This window comes from Ambystoma mexicanum, chromosome 9 (assembly GCF_040938575.1).
Source record: "Ambystoma mexicanum isolate Mex_15411 chromosome 9, UKY_AmexF1_1, whole genome shotgun sequence".
NCBI classification, from domain to species: domain Eukaryota; kingdom Metazoa; phylum Chordata; class Amphibia; order Caudata; family Ambystomatidae; genus Ambystoma; species Ambystoma mexicanum.
The window spans coordinates 513420207-513442220 of NC_090931.1; the positions used below are offsets into that span (position 1 = coordinate 513420207).

The 22014-nt window shown below is 46.4% G+C and overlaps 1 protein-coding gene and 1 long non-coding RNA gene across 5 annotated transcripts in view; both read left to right on the top strand.

Annotated features, from left to right (window-relative positions):
• Window positions 1-22014, top strand: part of CLUH (clustered mitochondria homolog) — a 2231193-nt gene that overhangs the window by 578681 nt on the left and 1630498 nt on the right. The window lies entirely within an intron of this gene.
• The window catches only part of LOC138488228 (uncharacterized), a 72260-nt gene that overhangs the window by 558 nt on the left and 49688 nt on the right, over window positions 1-22014 (top strand). The window lies entirely within an intron of this gene.

Consider the following 22014-nt stretch of genomic DNA (forward strand, 5'->3'; position numbering starts at 1 on the left):
CTCACCCGAAAAACCCATACTCCGTTTTATGTTACACCCTTAAGTGACCCTCCCTCGTTTGGGATGATCACCTTACCCTATCCAATCTGGTCTGCTCGCTTCTCCCCTGGATATGTATGTGCTTGGAAAACTTTGGAAAGGGTTCTACACTCAACCAACTGTCCGTGCGGGCTCGCTGCGTCATGTCCCTGCTTTCGTACCAGGGTTAATGCCACAGTTTATTTTCCTGTTTTTCTTCAATCGGGTATAATGTTTCTGTGGAAAAGGCTTTGTTTTGAATTGTACTGCTTAATGCCTTTTACAGTACCATATACTCTAAAATGGATGTGTCCATTGGCCATCTTGAAATTTGACCACTTTCGTGCTCCCGCCGGGCTGGCATTGCCATACATGGGAAGCCCTTTCCCGGTAGAGCTCCAGCTTTCCCGGGTAAAGCGGCAGTTTGTTTGAAAAGATTTCTCTTTTGGCAACTTTCCCTAAATGCACCCCCAATCTTTATGCTTTGTTTTTTGTAACATCTTTTGACTTTTTGAGGGGGAAGTAAAGCCTTCTACTTAACTTCCCCTGCCTTTTGCACATTTTGTTATGGGGAAACTGATCAGTCCTCTAGAATATCAGAACTGGGAAACTGTTTTCCTTTAACATGTTTGTACATTTATTTTTAACCTTGCACACAGCATCTTATAATGCAGTGCAGTGGGGATACTTTTGTATTGCCCTAGAGTTTTTCACTTGACATTTTTGGTTACTTTCATATGTGCCTAAAGACAAGCTGGTGACAGATATATTTGTACCCGTTTGTATTATTTCTAGTGTGCACAGTTACATTCACCGCATATGGCTACTAAACTTGGCTAATGCCCTAAAATGGCGCTGTCAAGATTTTCAACTGTTCTTTGGCCATATTGTAGTTTGCCCTTCTTTATACCTTGCCAGGTCAGGAAATCCCATTTAAGGTCATGTAGTTTCCCGGGAAAGCTGCTTTGCTGCTTTTGCAGGCTAGGGGGGTGGGGGGGGACTTGCTTAGTTAAAGGCTGGGTTGTGGATAAGAATAGTACTCCTACAGCCATTTATTCAGATCAGCGTTGGAGCCAAGCTTCACTCTTAGACGAACAGCCGACTGAAAATCCGAAGAAGACTGCAGAAGAGGTCTGGCATCCATTCCTGCGTCAGGGCTGGGGCAGCCCTGTTGGACTGCCTGATATCGGAAGACCCTGAGGGGCGCTTCAGCCCTTGGAGTAGTGGAACCAACTAGTCTTAACGCCTTCTTTCGGATCCAATAATATTGAGCCTTCAGAAGTAGAAGTGTCTGTGGACTGCCCAGTGGACTGGCCAGCTCTCTTCTGAGCTACCTCGCCTGAAGTGTCGCCGTTCCACGGTTGCACCCTGAACTTTGGTGGTCGCCAGCTTAAGGTACAAGTTGCTTTCCCTGCTAATTTCAGCATCTAATCCTCAAGGGATCCTGTCCTGAAGAAGCTTCTTCAACTGCGGCTCGAATGACGGCTACCATCGTCTGTGTGCGGTGGCCGTTGCTGAAACTCTCCTACCGCCATCCTGTGAATGTGAAGTGTCCTGAAGAGGCTTGCATATCTTCATTACTAGTGGTTGCATCTTGCTTCTGGAGCCGACAGGAAGAATCCTTGCACCTGCAGCTCCTGGGCATCGCGCTGGAACTAACCTCCAGCAATTATTTTTTGTTTTTGGGAGGGGTGGGGCGGTGGTTTCTTCTTTTTTGGGCTTCTCCCCCCCCCCCCCCAAAGTCGATTCGGGGGTAAACGCAAAGCATTTGGCTCCCTCATGTCCTCATAAGACCACATTGAGAACCAGTTTATTTGTATCCTAACATTCCATTTCACTGCCTTTTGATTGTCCAACCCGGGTATAGTCCCATCTGAAAGATAACACAATTTAATTACCTAGTAACTTTGTTGCATCTCTTCTTTTGAAAAATCGCAAACTCAAGTAACTTAACCTGCTAAAAATACGTTCTGGGGTGAAGCATTGTGGCTCCTGTGACCTTTTGGGCACAAGGCCCCATTCTTCTTAAGGATTGGACTGCTGAAGTTGGGGAAATCCACTTGTGACTTGGGCCCAGTATTTTATGTTTATTATTGAGTATTGTGCGATAATATGATATATTTTATTTATAGTGTGCATATACACAAGTGTTTCAAGGCGCGACAAGGCAAGGGTGGGGAAGAAGGGAGGACAAGACATGATCGTACTGGGCCCAGTGACATTGAGATTGCGCAAGTGCAGGGGAGAGGGAAGGGGGAGAAGTGCAAGACATAGGAACAAGACATTGATAAAGAAGTGTGGCCAGCAGGTGGCAGTGCAGGGGTTATGTGCAGACACAAGTGTTAAATAAGTGCAAGTAGGGGGACTGTAGGGTAGCAGATACAGCCCCAAGTGCAGGGTTGCCAAAGGGAGGTGTGCAAGTGGAAGGGCAGAGACCTGGGCCTGCGATTCAGAGGGTAGCCAGCTACCCAGTGCAGTATCAGAACGGGAGATCAGCAGGGAAGTGGAAGATGTACGGAAGAAGCAAAGAGGAAAGTCTTGAGCTGCTTCCGGAACCAGAGATGGTTCTGCTCAAGTTTCAGAGAGGTAGGGAGGCTGTTCCAGAGGGAAGCGCCGGCCGAAGAGGGAGATCTGCCCCCAACTCGTTGCTTAGAACAACAACTCGCCCTCAACCAGTTGAAGGTGGAGGAGTGAAGAGCTTGAGAAGAAAGGTACTTTTGAAGAGAAAGTTGGAGGTATTTTGGTCCCAGTCCCCAGAAGGCCTAGCTTAGTGGACAATACATAGGGTCTTGAATCTGATTCTTGCAGCCACTGGGAGCCAATGGAGAGATTTTGGTGCGGTAGAGATACGATCCCTGGGCTTAAGTCCAAGGGCAAGTCTTGCAGTCCTGTTCTAGATGAGTTGCAGAGGACAGAGAGTAGAGGCGGGTAGATTTAAAAAGAGGCTGTTACAGTAGTCAAGCCTTGAGAGAACCAGAGCTCTGGACACAGTGAGCTTCAGGGGTAAGGAGAGGAAAGGAAGAATAGCTCGCAAGAGGTGCAGTTGGTAGTTCGACTTCTTAGATACATTGAGAATGTGAGGACAGAATGAGTGTGTGGAGTCGAAAATAACCACACGGTTCTTAGCCTAGCAAGTGGGAGTGGGAAGAGGGCCAAGGGAGGCTTGGCCAGAGAGTGGAGGGAAAGAGGGGTGCAGGTGTGCCGATGAGGAGGATCTCTGTTTTACTGGCATTCAGGCAGAGACCATTGGCGGCGCACCACTCCTGGATTGCAGACAGTCAGGGATGAGCGAAGGAGAAGAGGCGGCAGAGGGGAGGCTGAAGGCGAGCTGGGTATCATCCGCATAGCACTGGAAGTTTGGGCAGAGAGTAGCAATGCGGTGGGCGAGAGGTGCCAGTTACTGGTTGAACAACCTGGGAGAAAGGTTAGACCCTTGGGGAACACCACCTTCTAGTTGAATTTTTTTAGGGTGTTTAAGGCCTAGAATAATTATTTTCATACATTCCTGTCTAAATTGAATTATTGTGCGCTTCACTGTCCAGACTTACTGCAGACCCATGACCCCACTCATTCTCGCTTGAGAAAAGCCTTGACGGCTCTCCGCGTTTACCTTGATTGGGTTTTGGTTAACCTTTGAGAGTTCCTTGTACGGTACAACTAGGTTGGCCTCCTAAAATCTATCTAAAAGGCCAGATTCTAGCAATCTATCTTAACAGTATATTTATTTGTGGCCGGATGTGGCAGCTCAGACTTTCTGGTCCTCGTCCACATCTCTGCCAAAGTGTATATATGTTGCTGACCAGATATGGTGGCCGAGTGCAAGGTGCAGGTAGCACAGGTGTTGCCTAGCCATAGGCGGCGCTAGGAATCACATTATTAACCCACTTTAGGTAGTGTAGGTAGGATACTAGTAGTTCAGTATCCTCCTGCTGCACTCCGAGTACCGGAAAAGGGCAGGGAAAGGGACGAGTTGAGGGGATGCCTGAGATTCAGTATTAGAACTGGGAAAATGTTGGGAACGGTTGGGGAGGGGGGAGGGAGGGGCATTGGGTTAGTTGGAGGGAAGTTGGCCTATGGAGACGCACAGGGAAACATGGGTGGAAGTGTCAGGATAAGGACGGGAAAGGAAAAGTGAGAGGCATGAACAGCTATATTAAAAGGAACCGGGTTATGACATATTTGCAAAGGAAGAAAGTAGATATAGCACTTCTGCAAGAAACCCACTTGACCAAAGAGAAACAAGACATGATAGCACGGAAAAGGAGCGGGGTGACTCTAGGCTCAACATACTCGGCTTATGCTAGAGGAGTCCAAATCTGGGTAGCACCACTGGTCCCATTCCAAGTCCTCCAGACCTGTCGAGATAAAGATGGTAAAATGGTAATCATTAGGGGATTGGTCGAAAGTAGAGAAATGTGTCATTAATAGATATGCCTCGAACCAAGATACTGCAGCTTACTTTAGATATTTATATCCTAAGATCAGCCCATATAGGGATGGGGCGGGCATTTTGATTGCACGTTGGACCCGATGATAGATCTGATAACAAGTTTGCACACCCAACCCCTTCGGCCAAAGCTTTAAATATGCTGTTACATATACTCAAGCTAGCCGATATATGGAGAATAATGTACCCACAAGACTGAGTATACTCACACTATACCGCCCCGAAGAACCTGTATAAGAGGTTAGATTGTCTTTGTGGGGGAAGAAATGATGGGCGAGTTTACACAGGCTCAGTATAAAGCTAGGATCATGTCGGATCACGCCCTGCTGGTAGTCAAGTGGCAAGTGTTTCCCCGATTCCCTCCCCCCGCCCCCCGGGCCAAAATCCTGACATGGAGACTTAGGGTTGAGGCACTGAACAGGATTCTGAGAACACTTAGGAACTGAGGTGAGAGAATATTTTGAGAATAACACGGGCAGTGTAGATTCGCAGTACGCTGTGGGAAGCTTTTAAAGTGGTGATTAGAGTGGCGTCCATAGCCAAGGCGAAAGGAATGCAAGAGGTTATAATGCAGGATCTACAAAAGAGAGAGAGGAGGCTGGAAACCATAATACGGGCAGGAAATAGATCCCTAGAAGAAGCAGCAGAAGTGTCTTGCCTACAGCTGGAGTGTAGAGAACTCTGGGAAAGGTAAGGTAAACAAAGTTACAAGAAATACATTGAGAGACAACATGCCGAGGGTGGCAAACCAGGCAGATTGCTAGCATGGCTGTATATGAGTGAGACCACATGGTAGACCATCAGAGCCGTGAAGGCAATAGACAGGAAATTACGGGAGAAGGGGGTTGGGGGGAGGAGGGGTTTGTACAAGAAGCATTGACTGAGATTAATCTTCCCAGACTAAATGAGGACGAAAGCGACTGTCTAGAAGTCCCTATCACGTTAGAAGAACTGGAGAGTGTGATAAAAGGCCTACTAACTGGTAAAGCCCCAGGAACGGATGGGCTCCCTGGGGAATTTTATAAAGAATATATGGCTGATATACTTGCCCCATTACTAGCAATGCTAAATGAGGCACTAGACACAGGTAAATTGCCACAGTCTTTACCAGAGTTGATAATTATCCTACTTCTCAAACCAAATAAGCCAGATACGGAATGTGGCTCGTACAGGCCCCTATCGTTACTGAACCAGGACGGGAAGATTCTCACTGCAGTCATGGCCAAGAGGCTTAGACCGGTCATAGGTAAACTTATACACCCAGATCAGACAGGATACGTTCCACATAGGAATATTACCATTAATTTACGGAGATTACACCATATAATAGACTGTACCCAGAGGGCTACACAGGAGGTGGCAGTAGTGTCATTGGATGCAGTGAAGGCATTCGACTCAGTCAGATGTGGCTGCTAGAGGTCCTGAAAGAATTTGGTATTGGGCCCATATACATCGAATGGGTGAGGTCAATGAGCCATTAGCAAGAGTCAAAACTGGAGCTACGATTTCTGAGCAATGGCAGCTAAGTAAGGCCACGCGACAGGGCTGCCCTTTGTCGCCGATGCTCTTCATTTTAGCACTGGAACCCTTAGCGGTGTACCTGCGACAGGAATATAGCGAGGCTGCTATATGTACTTTGGGGGAGAGGCATCTGATCTCACTGTATGCAGACAATATGCTTTTATACCTACAGTACCCAGAGGAGAATCTACAATGTGTCTTGGATGTGATGGAACGATATGCGGTACTGTCGGGTATAACCATAAACCCCCAGAAATTGAGTCTGTACCCCCTGGGAGCGTATGTGGGGAAGCATGTACAAAAGCTGCCGCTGCTACCGATTAAGTGGGAAGTAGTGCCGTTTAGATACCTAGGGGTGGATAAATACCATGACCCAGAGTTAGAACATACACGTAACACAGTGAAGGCGGCAAACAAGATTGAGAACTGTATGGTTTGCGATACCCAAGACGTTTTTTAGGAAACTGCACGATATATGCGGGAGCTTCCTATGGCACAGGTGTAGAGTGGTACTGCGGAAACTCCAGAATCCATGGAGCTATACAGTTGCCCAATTTTTAGGTATATTTCATAGCTAGTCTGCTGCAATTTGTGTCCAAATGGCTATCAGACGGACAGACACCTGATTCAAGGTTGCTACGTAAGGAATGGGCTCCGTTCTTTTTGAGCGAAGTGAAATGGTTACCCGATTTGTCCAGCGAGAATCTACTGTTGCGTCTGGGGAGAACAGTATGGCACAGGGCATGCCGAGTGATGGGTAATACAACACTGTACTCCCAAAAGATACCACTAGTGGCGCTGGAATGGGTAGACAAACACGTCAGGCTGAGTGTGAGGCAATTGTGGGAACCCATGGGGGTTGCAACAGTGGGAGACTTATTAGAAGACGGGAGGCCCAAGGAGTTTGAAAAGCTGATGGGTGACACAGGAGTGCACAGGGGTCAGCACATCACGTATTCCCGACTCCTGAAGAACCTCTGGTGGAGGTGGCCAGAGACTGAATCGTCCCTACAGCCAGATGAGGTTATAGAGACATTTTACGACGTATCAGAGGGAGGACACGAAGTTGCACGAATATATGAGCTACTGATGTCTAGGGTTGGGGAAGAAATGGGCCAGACTAAGCAGAAGTGGGAGGCAGAACTAAAAGAGCCAATGTCGGATGTGCTGTGGAGCAGTGCGCTGGGTACCACAAAAGGGTGTTGATAAATGCACGATTACAACAGATCCAGCTGTACCTTACCCACAGGGCTTATTTAACACCAAACAAAATAGCCAAGTTCAATCGAGCAAACGTACAGACATGCCCGAAGTGCAGGGAGGTAAATGCAGATCTGGTACATATGTTCTGGGAATGCGTAGAGATTGGCACATTTTTGGGGGAAGTAGCCCAAACACTAGCAAAAGCAGAGATCACCCTGGATGTGGGATCCCCTAAGGCTTGTCTGTTAGGTTTCCCGAGACCTAAAGGAGCCAAACATGTGAGCAAACTTAAGGACTTGGCATACATAATAACAAAACGCAGAATGGCGGTGGGATGGAAAGCACGAACAAGACCGGCAGTGGCAGTATGGTGGAGGGATCTGGTAAAATGGGCCAATGCAGAATCTGTGGTGTGGCAGGAAGCGAGGGTTAGGAACCTAGAACAGGAGGAGGGAGGATTGGCGGCGGCAATTAGTAGATGATCTGGCTGTCTCGGATCAAGGAGCTCAGGGCGTGGAATAGACCTCTAGACGGATGACACTGTAGCGAAGAGAGTTGCTGATTGTGGAAGATAAACATGGGTAGATGGGTGCGACGTAGGCCGGGAGAGGAGGGGGAGTTTGGGGGGAGGAGGGGAGAAAAGTTATATAATTGAATGTGTGTTGTGTGAATTGTGCCACAGTTGTAAGGTGGTATGTTAATGTTTATAAAACCAATAAAAATTGTTTACAAAAAAACAAAAGAAGATATGGTGACCGAGGGCTGTTCATGATTGGACAGCCCTTGCCATTTTGAATAGTGCAAATCCTTACCATTGGTGGGATTGGGGGCGGCTCCAGTTTGAATCCTAATTAAAAGGAAGACCTTTGCAACTATTCAGCAGATCACCATTGTAACCAAGACCCCTACGAAAAGAAGCATCTCGCTGAAGACCTGGAACTTGTCAAAGCCCAGCTGCTTTGCTGATCTTCAGAAGGCCTTCATCAGTGCCTTGCCTTCTGGAAGGGTGGGAACACAGGCTCAACCTCTGCTTGAGGATCCTGCCCTTTGAGACCTTAACATGTGTCCTGCAACCATACTGTGGGCTGGCTAGGTTGCTCCTGGGCTCCCTTGTTGCATTGTCTCAGTCCTGCCCTTGACTTGTGAAACAAGAGGCCTCCCCTGGCCTTTGCAGCTCTCCCGCACAAAGGCTCCTTACAGGATGAGCTTCTTTGTTTCCTCCACAAGGATTGACTTCTGCCATTTTTGGGACATTGCCATTGCTGATCTCCGCCTGTATTGTCCTGGGCGATCTCTGCATCAAATTTGTATTGGTCCTTTCTTCATGCATAGATCGTCCAGCTGTCCAGTCCCAGGGTTTAACATAAAGTCCTTGCCCTACCTCTTCATTTCCCGACTGTGATCGCTAGAGTTCTGGTCAAGGGTCGTTCCCTGGGCTTGCCCGGAGGTGGCTGGATTTTGAAAGGGTCTCCCAAGAAATGTACCTTCTTTATTCTTTAACTCTGAGACACTTGCATCCGTCTGTTGGCTTTGCCAAACCCTTGTTCAGACTTCTTTTATAATCCTAGACTTCTGAAAATAATTGTATTGGAACTTGTGATTCAAGGGGCACTAAGCCCCATCTTTTCTAGCTAGGGAAGGACTTTTAAGTGCAGTATTTTTGTAAGGATGTGTATGGTGTTTCCAACGGATGTCTTGCACATTAGTTCTCTAATTTGGTTCTTAACTTGTTCTTAATGTACTACTTGTGCTACACTACAGTTGCTAGGTGTGGTAACTGTGTTTAACAGTAAAGTGTGTTCTGTATACAAAGCACCCCAAAAGGGAATGTGTAAATAATAGTAGTGTATGTTTAGTGTGATACTTTCCTGTGTTTTTTAATTGCTAGGCCTAAATATATTATTGTATTTTTATACATTCTGCCTAACTTATATTAAGATTGCTGTGTGTGCTTAACTGAATCCTTCCCCCACGCTCACACTCTCCTAAGTGAAAGCCTAGCTGCTCAGTCATACTACACAGTTTAGCTAGAAGTTAATTTCCTTCTCTGTTCACCAGAATAGGGTGGCCGTTCCAGAATCTGTCCACAATGTTGATTCTGAAAATCCATCTAAAAAGTTAGATATTCAGGGGTGAGTTTGGGAGGGCATGGCCTATATACAGATCAAACCTTTGTTAGGTCTTTAACATACAGATTTCAGAAACCCCAGCAAGCCGTTAATCATTTTAGGAAGGGCCAATACAATATATTGCCAGTGTTTGGTCATTTACATATGCATATCCTCCTGTCAGTCTTGGGAACCCCTGGAAACCGTATTCAATGTATACTCCTTTCATTTGAGACTAATGCTCCTTTAAGAGCTCATGCACAGCTGAGCCATTGCTGTCAGCTCACATTCTGCAGATAACCGTTTCACTTTTAGATTTGTTTTCCACCTGTCTGAGAAGGAACCCTTGGAAAGAGCTCCTGTTGTGCATGATTACTTCCAGGTTGTGAGGCTTTTGCTAGGAAATTGCCATTTTCAGCTTAGGATAATGTAGACAGCTGCTGTGGCTGTGTGCCTTTTTAGAAGGATTTCCCTTGTTCAAATAAAGGATTTCCTGGTTCAAATTATGCCCCATGGTCCTTGGTAAGAATATTGGGCATAAGGATACTCGCAGGCACCTCATTTACTGCCTGCAACACCTTAATGATGCTGCGTATGACCTGTGCCAGGAACCTTCCTCCAGGACCAGGTCTGACAGGACTGTGAGGAGCAAAAGAAGCACTGAGGTGCTGATGGATAAAAGAAGAGACTGGATGAGAAAGGTAAACCCACGGCTGTAGCAGATGTAGTTAGACACAGATCTGATGCCCCAAGGCCAGCTTGGGAAACCTCTGTGGGTTAAAAAAGACTGTTACCCTATCGTCATCAAAGGAGTGGCAAATGCGACAGTCATTGCTACCACTGTCTCTTACTGGAGGCTTCAATTGTGACAGTGAGTGAGCATTTGCCATCATCTGTTGCACTGTTGACAGGCAGGTTGCCTCCGATGGCCTGTCTGATTTCACTGTCTTTGGAGGTGTTGCTGCTACCAGCAAGAATTATGATACCATTGTCGTTGGTGCCCCGATGTTGGAGCCAGTCACCAAAAGACTCCGGTCGTCGATCATGGACCAGGAACTCTCGCAGGAGTAGTTCCTGATGCTGGTTAAAATCTTGTCCTAACTCTTCCTGCCATTTACTAGCATTGTCATCACAGAAGTACCATAGCTGTGCTCCATTGTTTTCACCCTGGAGAAAGTGTCCAAGTGAGCGGCTTAGTCAGGCGAGGCAGTGGGAGAGGCCATGGTTGTCTTCCTCCAGGACTTGCGCTTCTGGTAAAAGAAACCCTCCTTCCTGGTTTCTTCAGGCACAAGCTGAAAAAGCTCAGAGGCTCTGTCGACCACGGAATGGAATGACCCCACCTCGTCCGGTGGGGGCGCCCTAGGTGGAGCATCCAAATGCGGGGACTTGCCGCCCGCTGCAACGATAGACGTCCTCCGTTGTCGTGGCCATATCCGTTCCTGTAACAGTGTCTGGGTCTGCTGGGGGAGAAGGGGCCCGACGCGGATTTGGAAGCTGAAATGGGGGCATCGGATGACGCTTCCACTTCTTCGTTGGAGGCTGAACGGGTGCCTGGGGGACCACTGGAACCGGGTCCGGTGTCATCCTCTTCTGGATCTCCAACACCAAGGTGTGAAGGGTCGACAATGTCCAGAGACACATACCTCGGCTGAGCTGGCAGGATCGAAAAACCAAGCCCCATGCCGTGGTCTCAGTAGTCGCCGTCGTCTCAGTCCTCTTCCTCATGGACCATGTGCAAGGACTCCTGGTACTCGTCATCTGTGGACGAGACCGCCATGGCATGTGCCATGGCCTGGAAGGGCTGTTTCGGGGGCCTCTTCGCCCCCCATTACCCCCTTGTGGGGCTTGATCCGAGAGCTGAGCCGGTTTCCCCCCTTTTGATGTGCCAGCAGACTTTGCCAAAGTCACTGTGGCGGAGTCGCACCTAGGGGGCAAGGATACCTTCTGAGCTGCGGGTGCTACCTGCACAGGGTCGGCTCCCTTAGCTGTTTTGAGAGCAGCTGCCACCAACGATCGTCGACAAAGTCTTAGCCTGTGCTGATTGTGCCTGCTTGGGCAGTCAGGCCTTCTTCTCCTCCGTTCGCGGGTTCTCGGACTTCCACAGTTTAGCCACGGTAGATGATTTCCTTGTTGAGGAGGAGCTTGATTGCCAGCTGGCAATGGAGGCGGAGGATGATGTCGATCCCGGTGGACTCAGACTTGCGGTTCTTTGCCTTGTCTTGGGCTCCCACGGATGAGGTGCTCTCACAGGACTTATTCATGACCCTTCTCAGGGCAGAGGCTTTAGCATTGAGCCACGCTGCCAGTCTACTGTGCCTGTCCCTCGTCGTCTTCGAGAACCCGAGGCATATCTCGCACTCCACCTTCTTATGGTCCGGATGCAGACAGTGGAGGCATTGTAGGTGCTTGTCCTCCACAAACACATTCCGTAGCCCGCACTTCGCAGGGCTTGAAGAGGGACCTTGCTCTTTCTCCGTCATGGTCGGAGGGTGCGAAGTAGGCCCGATACCCTCCTGTAAACTTCGATCTTCGACCCTTAAGTGGCACTGAAATTCACTGACAAAGGACCCCCGCTGTCTGCACATGGAGAAAAGAGCACAAAGGCTCTTTTGGAATAAAAATAGAATGTTTTTCAAAAACACGAAAAAACATAGAAGTATCTCGCAGAGCAAACTCGAGGACTCCCAACACTGAAGTCTGCGGTAACAATCTGAAGATGGCTGACAGAGGAGGGGCTTAGGGAGAGGATTGTCTTTGGATGAGGGCAGTATGACCCAGAGGACAGTGATTGGTTTAAAGGAGAAATACAGTTTGTAAGTGAAAGTGACATTTTTTTCTTTTACCTAGGATTCCCAACCTGACTGGGAATGAGCATGCAAGTCCATGCCAGACCCATGCTGGAGAACAATAGTTACAGGTACGTAACATGTTCCTTACTCCGAATCTCTCAGCAGGAGGATGTGAGATATCCTGGGAGAAAGTCAGGAACCCAGTGAAACCACCAAACTATGTGCCTCCGGCTTTATCACTCCTGGATGATAATGGGTCTTCCAGGGTTTGATGTAATTTGCTTCAGATGTTGCTGGTATCCGACGTATCTTTTAGGTTCGAAAGGAATCCTCGATGTACATCAGTGTGCTGAAGCTGGAGGCAATTTGGCTGATCCTCAAGTCCTTTCTGTGACTGATTGCCATCTGCAAGGGTGTGATAGCACAAGCTTTTCTGATTTTTTTTTTTTAGATTTTTTTTTATTTACATAAAATTATGCTGGTAAATCTATTGCTGAAAGGGAGGTTTGCTAATCCGACGCCTTTTTCCTGAATGATCCATGCCAATATTACAGTGCACTTGCTGAGAGCCTACAGTCATCCTTAGCCCAAGCCATGTAGTGGCACAGAGCAGGTTCATAGGCCCTACTTGCAACCACAGCTGCAGGGACACACGTTCCTGCACGAAAAGGTGGCTTTTTAATGTCCTGCACTTCCAATCTAAATTGTAGTAATTGTGCATGCCTTAGTTGGTCTAGTGGCTTGTAAATCAATAACTAGACGCCATGCCTTGTTGTGACATGGTGACTGATAAGAGCGCACAATTAAAGGAATAGTGCGCTCAAAAATATTGTCCCGAGGGTTCGGGCATGTGTTTTTAAGCATACGTTGATCGATCGTACAAACATTTCCTATGCACCTTACCGTAGTTTTCCTCACTTCTACACAAGCAAAATCATGCCGCAGGGCGCGGCCATCTTGTGCTAATCTTATCCGTTGTTGCATCGCCCTAAGGTGAACTGCCCTGGCAGCACTAAATCATATCCTCCGCCCCTGAGGCTGACATCACTGGACACGTAACGCTCATTTCACAACACCAATGCATGTCTCGTGTCAACATTCTCTGCGCTTCAGCTAATGACGTAAATGACAGTATGCCTCTTTCCTCAATAAGTATAAACAGACAGCTTCTCATCAGACAACATCAGATTTGCTTTCCAATTGCTTCACTGTTTTTTGTGTGTATCCTGTGCCTCGTTTCTGCTCTGTTCAGCTATCTTCGTTGCTCGTAGCCCGTGCAAACAGATACTAGTACTATTATTACTATCTATATTTTAATTTTGTCGCATAATGGCAACAATACAGCCCTGGAATCACATACAGGGAGGTCTAGATTGTAGTTCGTAGTTCACCCTGAAGTGTTAATTGGAACACAGTTTTCACACACAAATGCACTTTGTGGGGTCCACTATTTTGTGCGGAAGCTTTTGATTCTTTATATGCCATTTAATGTGTGGCTTCAGTGGCTATTTCTTCTGGGGTAGCCCTCGTAGCATGTGCGGGCTTCTGTCCTAAGGTGTAGGATGGTGGAGTCTTCTGTCCGTCTGTGGGTAGGTATAGGGGTGGAAGGGATCCTGTCTCTAATGCTGTAGGGAATTGGCTATGGATCACCTGCTGCTTGGTGATGGTCGTAGCTTGTCAGTGTCCCAGAGGACATTGGGGCCACATGTCTGTAGTATTGTACTTATCTGCACTGAGTGCACACAGTGCTGCTAGTAGAATACAGCTATGTCATATAGAATGTGATGGGACCTGAGGGTTCCAAGAACCACAGTTGGGGACACAGGATGGGAGAACCTTACTGAAAGGATGTCATCTATTTAGCTCCCTGCCTTTCTTACTAACTAGCCTTGTAACTAAGTAATAAACTTACTTCTTTTATATATACTGGTCTCCTGTGCCTTACCTGAATCGTGCCTTGAAACACTTGTGTATAGGCGCGTTACAAATGCCATATCATATCATATATATCAATCCAGATGTCTTCTTACCATCCTGCTACACTACAAATGGCGACGAGGATGGGATCAACAGGTGTTTGCTGGTTCCAGTTGGACTGATTTATATTTGCCTGTTGATCCCAAGTTAAAAGGACCCACTGAAGCTGGTCTGCTGTCTCTTTACATAATGAAGATGGTTATGGCAGAGGTCTGTGATGAGCCCAGCATTGATGATACCCAGCGCCGGTTTTCTATGATGATGCCTAGTAAGAATTTCCTATGAGAGGATTTCACCATACAAATTCAAGGTACGAGTTCTGCCATTGTATATGGCAGGCAGCCAGCACGCAAATATCTGCCGAGAAGTATCCTGTTTGGCTATCTATCAAGGTACTGTGCAGGGTGGCTAGGGCGTTGTAGCAGCGTTTAAAATTGCGGCTATAGTATTCATTGTGACTGCTGAGTTACAGGGCTGTGGAAGGATTGTGATTTTTTTTTTTTTTTTTTAAGGCAGTCTGCAGAGGAATGTTCCTATTTCCAATAGTAAGGCACTGTATGGGTGCTGTTTAATCTGTGCTGCACGTTAACCAGATACTATTGCCTCTAGATCTGAATCCAAATATATGCTTATGAAGCGATCTTGGATGTGCGCTGCCATGTAACTGTCATGCGGAAGATGTTTGTGTGACGTGGATTTTCTGGCGAGGAGCGCTGCTACAATGCGGGTGTTATGTCCTTTCAATTTTAACATGGTGATTGCAGATAAAATGATGAAGTCCATGAGTGGCTGGACGTATTGGCGGAGCGTCGAACGTTGGAGTTTTCACAGTTCGGCTTCGTATTGCTGCAGCGCGTCATTTTCTTTCCCTCTAGTTGTGGATGATGAAAACATTAGAGGAATGGCACTATTAACGTGGCGGACATTGTGACGTACGCGAAGGGTTCAATGTTTTGGATTTGCCGTGCGTGGAACTGCTGCCGGGAGTCCATGAGTGTGCGGTCAAATACGCAAGAGGAACGTCGCGTGGAAGGGAATTCTATGGATCATTTCGACACGGAAATGGAGCAACCAGAAATGATATGTTTATTTGGTTCGTGAATATGCTAATCGAGGGAGTTGTACTATTTATCCAGTATGCGGGCATGATATGTTCTGAGAGCCGCAAGTAAATACAAAAACTGTTTTTTTGTGTCTTGTGAATAACTATGCGACAGCAATGCAACGGAGCAGGGAGCACCAGCAATGTTTCCCGTTCTGTTCGGATGTGAACAATTAGGGTACTGTTTACATTTATTCTCTTCATTGGATATTTCTAAGTGTGATTCATGGACATTAAACTGTTTTGTGTACAATTTCTATAATAAGCAGTTTAACTATGTGTAATTTATGGACTGGCATTTATCCGTATAGGTGGTGCAACTTATTGCTATTATTGCTATGTTTCTCTGTGAACCCTGCTATTGCTTAAAGAAGTGTAGGATGAAATCATTTATGTTGCAGTGATATTACATGTGAATATATACGTGATGTGACAGGATGGTCTGAATGATGGTGTACCTGGCTGGGAAGGCACACTGTGCATTGTATGCTTGTTTGATATAAGATATGTTTAAAAGGGTGACTGGGTGTAGTAAAGGATTACATTTGCTAAATGAGGAAGTGTGGGTGTATCATATTGAATATACACTCACTCATAACAATAACCAACAACAACACAAAAAAATTGTGTTTTTTTTTCTGTGTAGTGTTTAACAATGTTATAGGATTTTCAGGTCTTCAAATTCTTGATTTCATATAATATTTGTAATGTAGAATGATATTTTAAATTGTGTTATGCAATCCAAAGGGAAAAAGTTAATTATTATAAAATTCATGATGTGAATTGTAAGTATAATTCAAGTGGCACAGCATTGTTCTGTTGCCATGCTAAAGTATAATATATGTGGCACTGCATCGTTCTGATGCCATGGAATACATGAGTGTTAAAGTTGAGTGATCTCCATGTTAAATGAGAGAGCCCGATGTTTAAATGTGACATGAATGTTGTGTGGTACACATGCAACTTTTTGGGCATAATACAAATGGCATGCGTATGAATATATTACCGGTTTATTTTCCTTGCCCTTACTTGTTTTTAAACCTTGGATGCTTTCATATTTTGACTGCATTCAAATCATTTTTTTTTCAAAGATCAATTTGCACTTGGACTCAGATCTGATCAGTCTCTGTCGTGGTGTTCTCTTCTCGCGCTGTTCTTTCCCAGTTGCGTTGTTTAAATGTGATCTTTGTTTTGTGAGTTTTCTTTTCTGTTCTTTCCTACTTTTCAGTGTTTCCTATTGGCAGGGGTGTGGATGTGAATGATTATCTGGTAGGCGCAAATGACAGGTGTTTCTGAGAGTAATGGTGGTGATGTACGAGTTATGGTTGTGAGGCACTTGTGATGAGGATATATATATGGTTTGTATGAAAGTTAGATAGTTCCTGGTGGGTGCGTGAGTATGCGGTTGTGCTGGGTGTGGTAGACCCTTGTCTCCATGTGGCAGGTGGAGTGGGAGGAGATACGCTTTGATGGTTGAGAGTGTGGCAAGAAACATAGTGCTCGCAAGGGGCAGTTGTGAGGCCCGGGAGTGGCAGTCGCAGGCAGGTGGTGATTTGTGTACTTGATTGTTTTGATTGTTAGTTACGTGAATGTGGATACGCTTTCTGGGTTGTGAATGTTGTATAGGTTTTACGGATGTGCAGGAGTGTGTAATTTTGAGAGCCTCTTTTAATGCTTAGTTTGTGATACTTTGTTTGGTGTTCAATTGAGGATAGGGAGATGTGTAGTATTGTAGTTATCTATCTGCACTTCTGTCCTAGGGTGTGGGATGGTGGAGTCTTCTGTCCGTCTGTGGGTAGCTATAAGGGTGGTAGGTATCCTGTCGATAATGCTGTAGTGAATTGGCTATGGACCACCTGCTGCTTGGTGATGGTCGTAGCTTGTCGGTGTCTCAGAGGACATTGGGGCCACATTTCTAAGAGGAACTGTTTCCATGGGTCACAGGACCGTTATTCTTTTATTGACCTTCACAAGAAGTGTGTGGTCCTCAAGTCATAGATCACTTGCTGATTAAAAAGTTAATAAAACCCAATCCGTTGTTGTGGGCTCCTCTTGGTTATTTGAATAGATCTGGATTAGGTGTTCAGTATCTGTTGGGTGGTCTGGTTTCTTGGGTTATGACCACTCTATTCTAGTTAGTGTTGGAGTCCACAGAGCAGCGGAATTTAGGAGGGTCCTTACTCCAAAGTTAACATTCACTTTCTTAATGGTATCCCAGCTGGTTTCTTGGGATATCCCGAGTTTTAAATGGTCGACCGGTTTCGATGATAATCATTTGTCATCTTCTTCAGGACCGTATATTCAGGCCTGTCTCAATAGGATCAGGCTATCAGAGAGATCGGAGAAGCCGTCATCCCATCTGCCTGAGGAGAAAGCCAAGAAGTGTTTTTTTGTTCGTGAGGTTGTGATTACTTTTATTTACTCTTTAGTGCATAATATATATTTGTTCATGAATCATAGTTTTACTTTTCGTTTTTTAAAACAAGGTGAGTATAGACAGTCTTGGATATCAGTTGCTAAAATAGGCTCCTTAATTCTACACATGGTTATGGTCATTACCTTCTGCACAGCTCCAGCGGTTAGACGCTGTGTGCCTTGGGTGGTCATTCCAGCAGGAAGGATTCGTCTGGAGTTTCCTAAAAGACACAATAGTGTAGGTTGTGTCAGGGGGGCATATTTGTTGCCAAACAGGGATAAGTATCCACAAGTCCATGTTTGGCCTCTGTAGGTTGTTGCTCCCATTTTTGATGTATAGGGGCGCATTCGCGAGCATTTTCATGATCCGAGTGCTCCTGCTCCGCCGTTTGTGCCCTTGTTGGTACGATCATTCTTATCGCACTGAGTACTCTGTACTGGGTGGTGCCATGTTCGAGTTGGCATCTATTATGCTATTCATGAGGGCCTATAACCGTGTGGTGAAGGCACTCCTGAATATTCATTGCGATATACATTTATTGTAAAACAGTCGGGCACAGGCTTGGCCGTGAATTCATCCCAATCGTGCCCTTCTCATGCACTAATCGCACTTAGATTGTGCGATTGGTCGTGCTTAGAGCTCTACCAGGGTGTGCTGCGCTCGGTGGGGTTCTGACTAAGGGATTTACAGCATCACGGCAATTACGGTGATCAAAAGCGCGAGGTGCTGCAGAGTTAAATTCAGCGACTTTCTATACAGCGTCAGCATTGAATTGGGGCCATTATCCCTGTTATTGAGTACGTTCCAGCGCTTCTCACATGTTGCGTAGTGGTGGTCTGTGAGCTTACCGAATTAATCAGAGGGGGCTCCGCTCCCATGGGAACCTCAGGATGCCAGGGCTCGCTGTTAGGCAGAATCCTGTGCAGTACCCTTAGGGACCACTACATAAGATTAAGACTACAAGTGGTAGTACAATTTCACCTTTGGTACAAGCCTCTACTACACAGTTAAAGTGGTAGTGATGGCTGAGCAGCCAGACTTATCTCACGAGCAAATGAGCAGTAATAGGGATACACAAAGGACTACAATTACTGTGACTCAAGCAAACACTGACTCAAGGTTTCTGGTTATAAAATAGAAGTACATTTATTTTTAAACCATCTGTTCACAAAACACTTCACTTCTATTAAATCAAACCACACTGTACATATACTACACACAACCAATTACCCTTGTTCAGGCAAATTCAAGGTAAGTACATTAGGATTTGACAGACCAGTGTTGTGAAACAAAGACGTTACCGTGGGTACATACGCGAAAGCGTACCCGCGGGAAGAAATGTAACCGGAGTCAAACACTCTTAGCACATAGAATTAAAACAAAGGAATAGGGATAAAAATATCATAGGAAATACTTTTGTCAAGGCAGTAGAATCAGAGGACGTGTTCTAGGAGGAAAATAAAAGTCAATAGGCCTGCGCCAGTGTCAAATGGAGCAGGGCTCTATTGTCGAGGATCACACAGTGCGAACAGTTCAAGATCTACGTTGCCAGGAGTACTTAGATATTGTCAAAGGGAGGCAAAAGTTATAAAACGGAAGAAAGAAAGGACAAGCCTTCGTAAAGGAAAAGGGTTCACCCCGATTCCTCAAGGTCGGACGGAGAGAACGACCAAATGGACACAGTACCTTATTCGGTAGAAGAAAGCTGGTGCTACGGCAGTTATTCCTGGTAGTTCCTGCAGACTCACGGTTCCTGAAGCTTCAGCCATGGGGACAAGAAGGACGACGTCTGGAGCGATCTGCACTACCCAGGGATGAGGCCAGCAGCAGCAAAGCAACGATGAGTAAAAGGTGCACTCCTTTAAGAGAGGGCTCTTCTGATGGCTATCCGGACTACTATAGCTCTGTGCAGTGATTTCGACCCAGAAGAGGATTATCTGGCTGTATAAGGTGAGCTGGTCGATCCCACCAGCCTCAAGGGAAGAAGACTCCAGACTGGATCTTCTCTGTCGTTGAAGGGTAGCTAGCTCAGGAGTGCAGCAGGGCTTCACCAGGATCCAGGAGTTGCAGCAGCCGTCGGCTTTATTAGGGAGAATTCTCTCTTTAGGCTGAATTTCCTAACCTAGTGAGTCCCCCAGCAGCTTTGCTGGATTTCTGGAGTTTGTTTTTTTCTCCTGCCAAGAGTGAGACTCTTTTTCTCCCACTCTTGGACATGATTTATGGTGTTCCTTTGACTGTTGTTGTGTTTTATGGGCTATGGGGTCCTTTACTCCATAGGGTCTCATGTATTTTTACTATGTGTGTTACACAGCACCCTCCGTGCAGTAACACAGGGGTGTCATAGTGACACCCCACCATAGACTCCATACCCTGGGACTGACTACTGTCTCCCAGGGTATGTAAAGTCACCATTGGCTTTACTAGTCCCAAATTATTAACATAAACCAGTACAAACCATCATATTGCGGATGTACTGGTCGGGGCAATTCGATTGCCCCGGGGTCTGTTAGTCGAGGGGGCACGTCTCCGTCCCCCCTGATCGAGTTTTGGCTGGTGGCAGTGGATACTACTTTTTATATTCGACCGCGAATATATCCCTATGGGATTTTCCCATTGTGCGAGGCTACCAACTTTAATTATTTAATTCTCATAGACTCGAACATACCGCCGGTTTATTTATTTAATATTAATTTGCCGGTTGGTATTTTTTGCCAGGACACGATTCTAAAATGGCGTTTGTGTTCTCTTCTGTGACTCCAACCCAAGTCGAGCCCTTTGTTCCACTTTTTGGCGGGCTTCTCCACAGAAGCCTCCAAAAGTGGTGCCACTCTGTCTGGGTACCAGAGTTGGTGTGGGAGGGAGTTTAGGCACCCTGGACTGAGTTACCTTGGTAACTCAAATCACACTCTTGTGTGATTGGCTCAAGTGGTGAACCGGCCGGCTCACCACTTAGCATGTTTGATTGACAGCTAGGCTGAGTGAATGGCGGTGTGCTGCATAAAAGCAGGGCTTTGGGGACTGGAACTTCAGAAGTCGCCACAGGACCTGAGAATCCGACGAGGGAGAAGCTGAGCCGACCTACCACGACGACACCACCGGTGGAGCCCTGCGGAACCGACTCACCACTTCCCAACGACAGAGAAGATCTCCCGGCTGGAGAGGTTTCTTCCCCTGACTGGTGGGCACAACCAGTTTACCTTCTTCTCTTCGCACCCCAGGCCATCTTGTGGTCGAATTGCCCGTGCCAAGCACCCCGCAACCGGATAGCCACTTACCACTGGACCGCGAATAAAAGGACCGCTCCTTTTACCTGAGAACTCTGCGGCTGGTTTCTTCCCTGGCAGTGCAACAGACTGCTGTCTTCCTCCCCGACGAGATCCTCTCTTCCCCCAGACAAATCTTCTGGACTGGCCGCCTTGACCCTCTAACTGGTCCCTTTCTTTTCGTCCATTTCTTTTTGAACCTTTGCAAGACTCTTGTGCACTGCAACCGTGTGACCTTGGACACATTTCGTTTTGATCCTCTTGAGGTGGATCCGGCCTACTGAACTCTAAACTCCCGGTTTTACTTTGCCTTCCTCTCTTGTTGTGTTCTTAAAAAAAAGTGTTGGGATCTGTTTCAATGTATACTCTGCTTTTCTCTCCCTTTTAAAACAAATTATTAGAGTGCCATCTGCGTTAAGCGCTCACCGCTGTCTGAAAATAAGTGGTGCTTCTTTTAGTGACCATGTTTTTGAATTGCTTACTATTAGTGCCTGTGTGTTTTTCTAGATGTGGTTTTTAATAAATAATTATCTCTCTTTTACATCAAGCTCTGGTCAGTGTTTACTTGTTCTACTGTGTTCTTTTGACCTATTGTGAATACTCTGTATACTGCCTAACTCTTCTTGAGGGAAGTCTGACTGCTCAGCCACAGCTACCAAGTGAATCTGTGTGGTACACACTGCTACCAAGTGGGTTTACTGCCCAAACACCTGTAGTCTTAAATCTTTTGCAGTGGTCCCAGAGGGAACTGCACAGGTTTCTGCCTAACAATCTTCTCTGCTTCTCTTCGGTTCTTGTAGTTCCAGTGACGACTCTGACTTCCAGACCAAGAGTCCTGCCTTTTATGCCAAAATCCCCCATTCACACAGCCTGGCTGTCAATCACACAGCAGGGGGCGTTGTCTGGCCCGGACAACCACCTCAGCCAATGAACACACAGTGCAACTTGGGTCTCCAAGGAGACCCTGTGCAGGGGGTGACTACACCCCTCCCTCACATTCAGCCCACCTAGACACCCAGGCGCCAAAGCAGGGCTTCTTTGTAGAAGCCCACCAAAGGATGGCGAACAAGGAAACAAAACCTGGTTTGGCGCGAAAAGCAAACAACAAGAAAGACTTTAACAAAAAGAAATGGCGATGAAACCCAACCGGAGCCAAAATAAAACAGATAT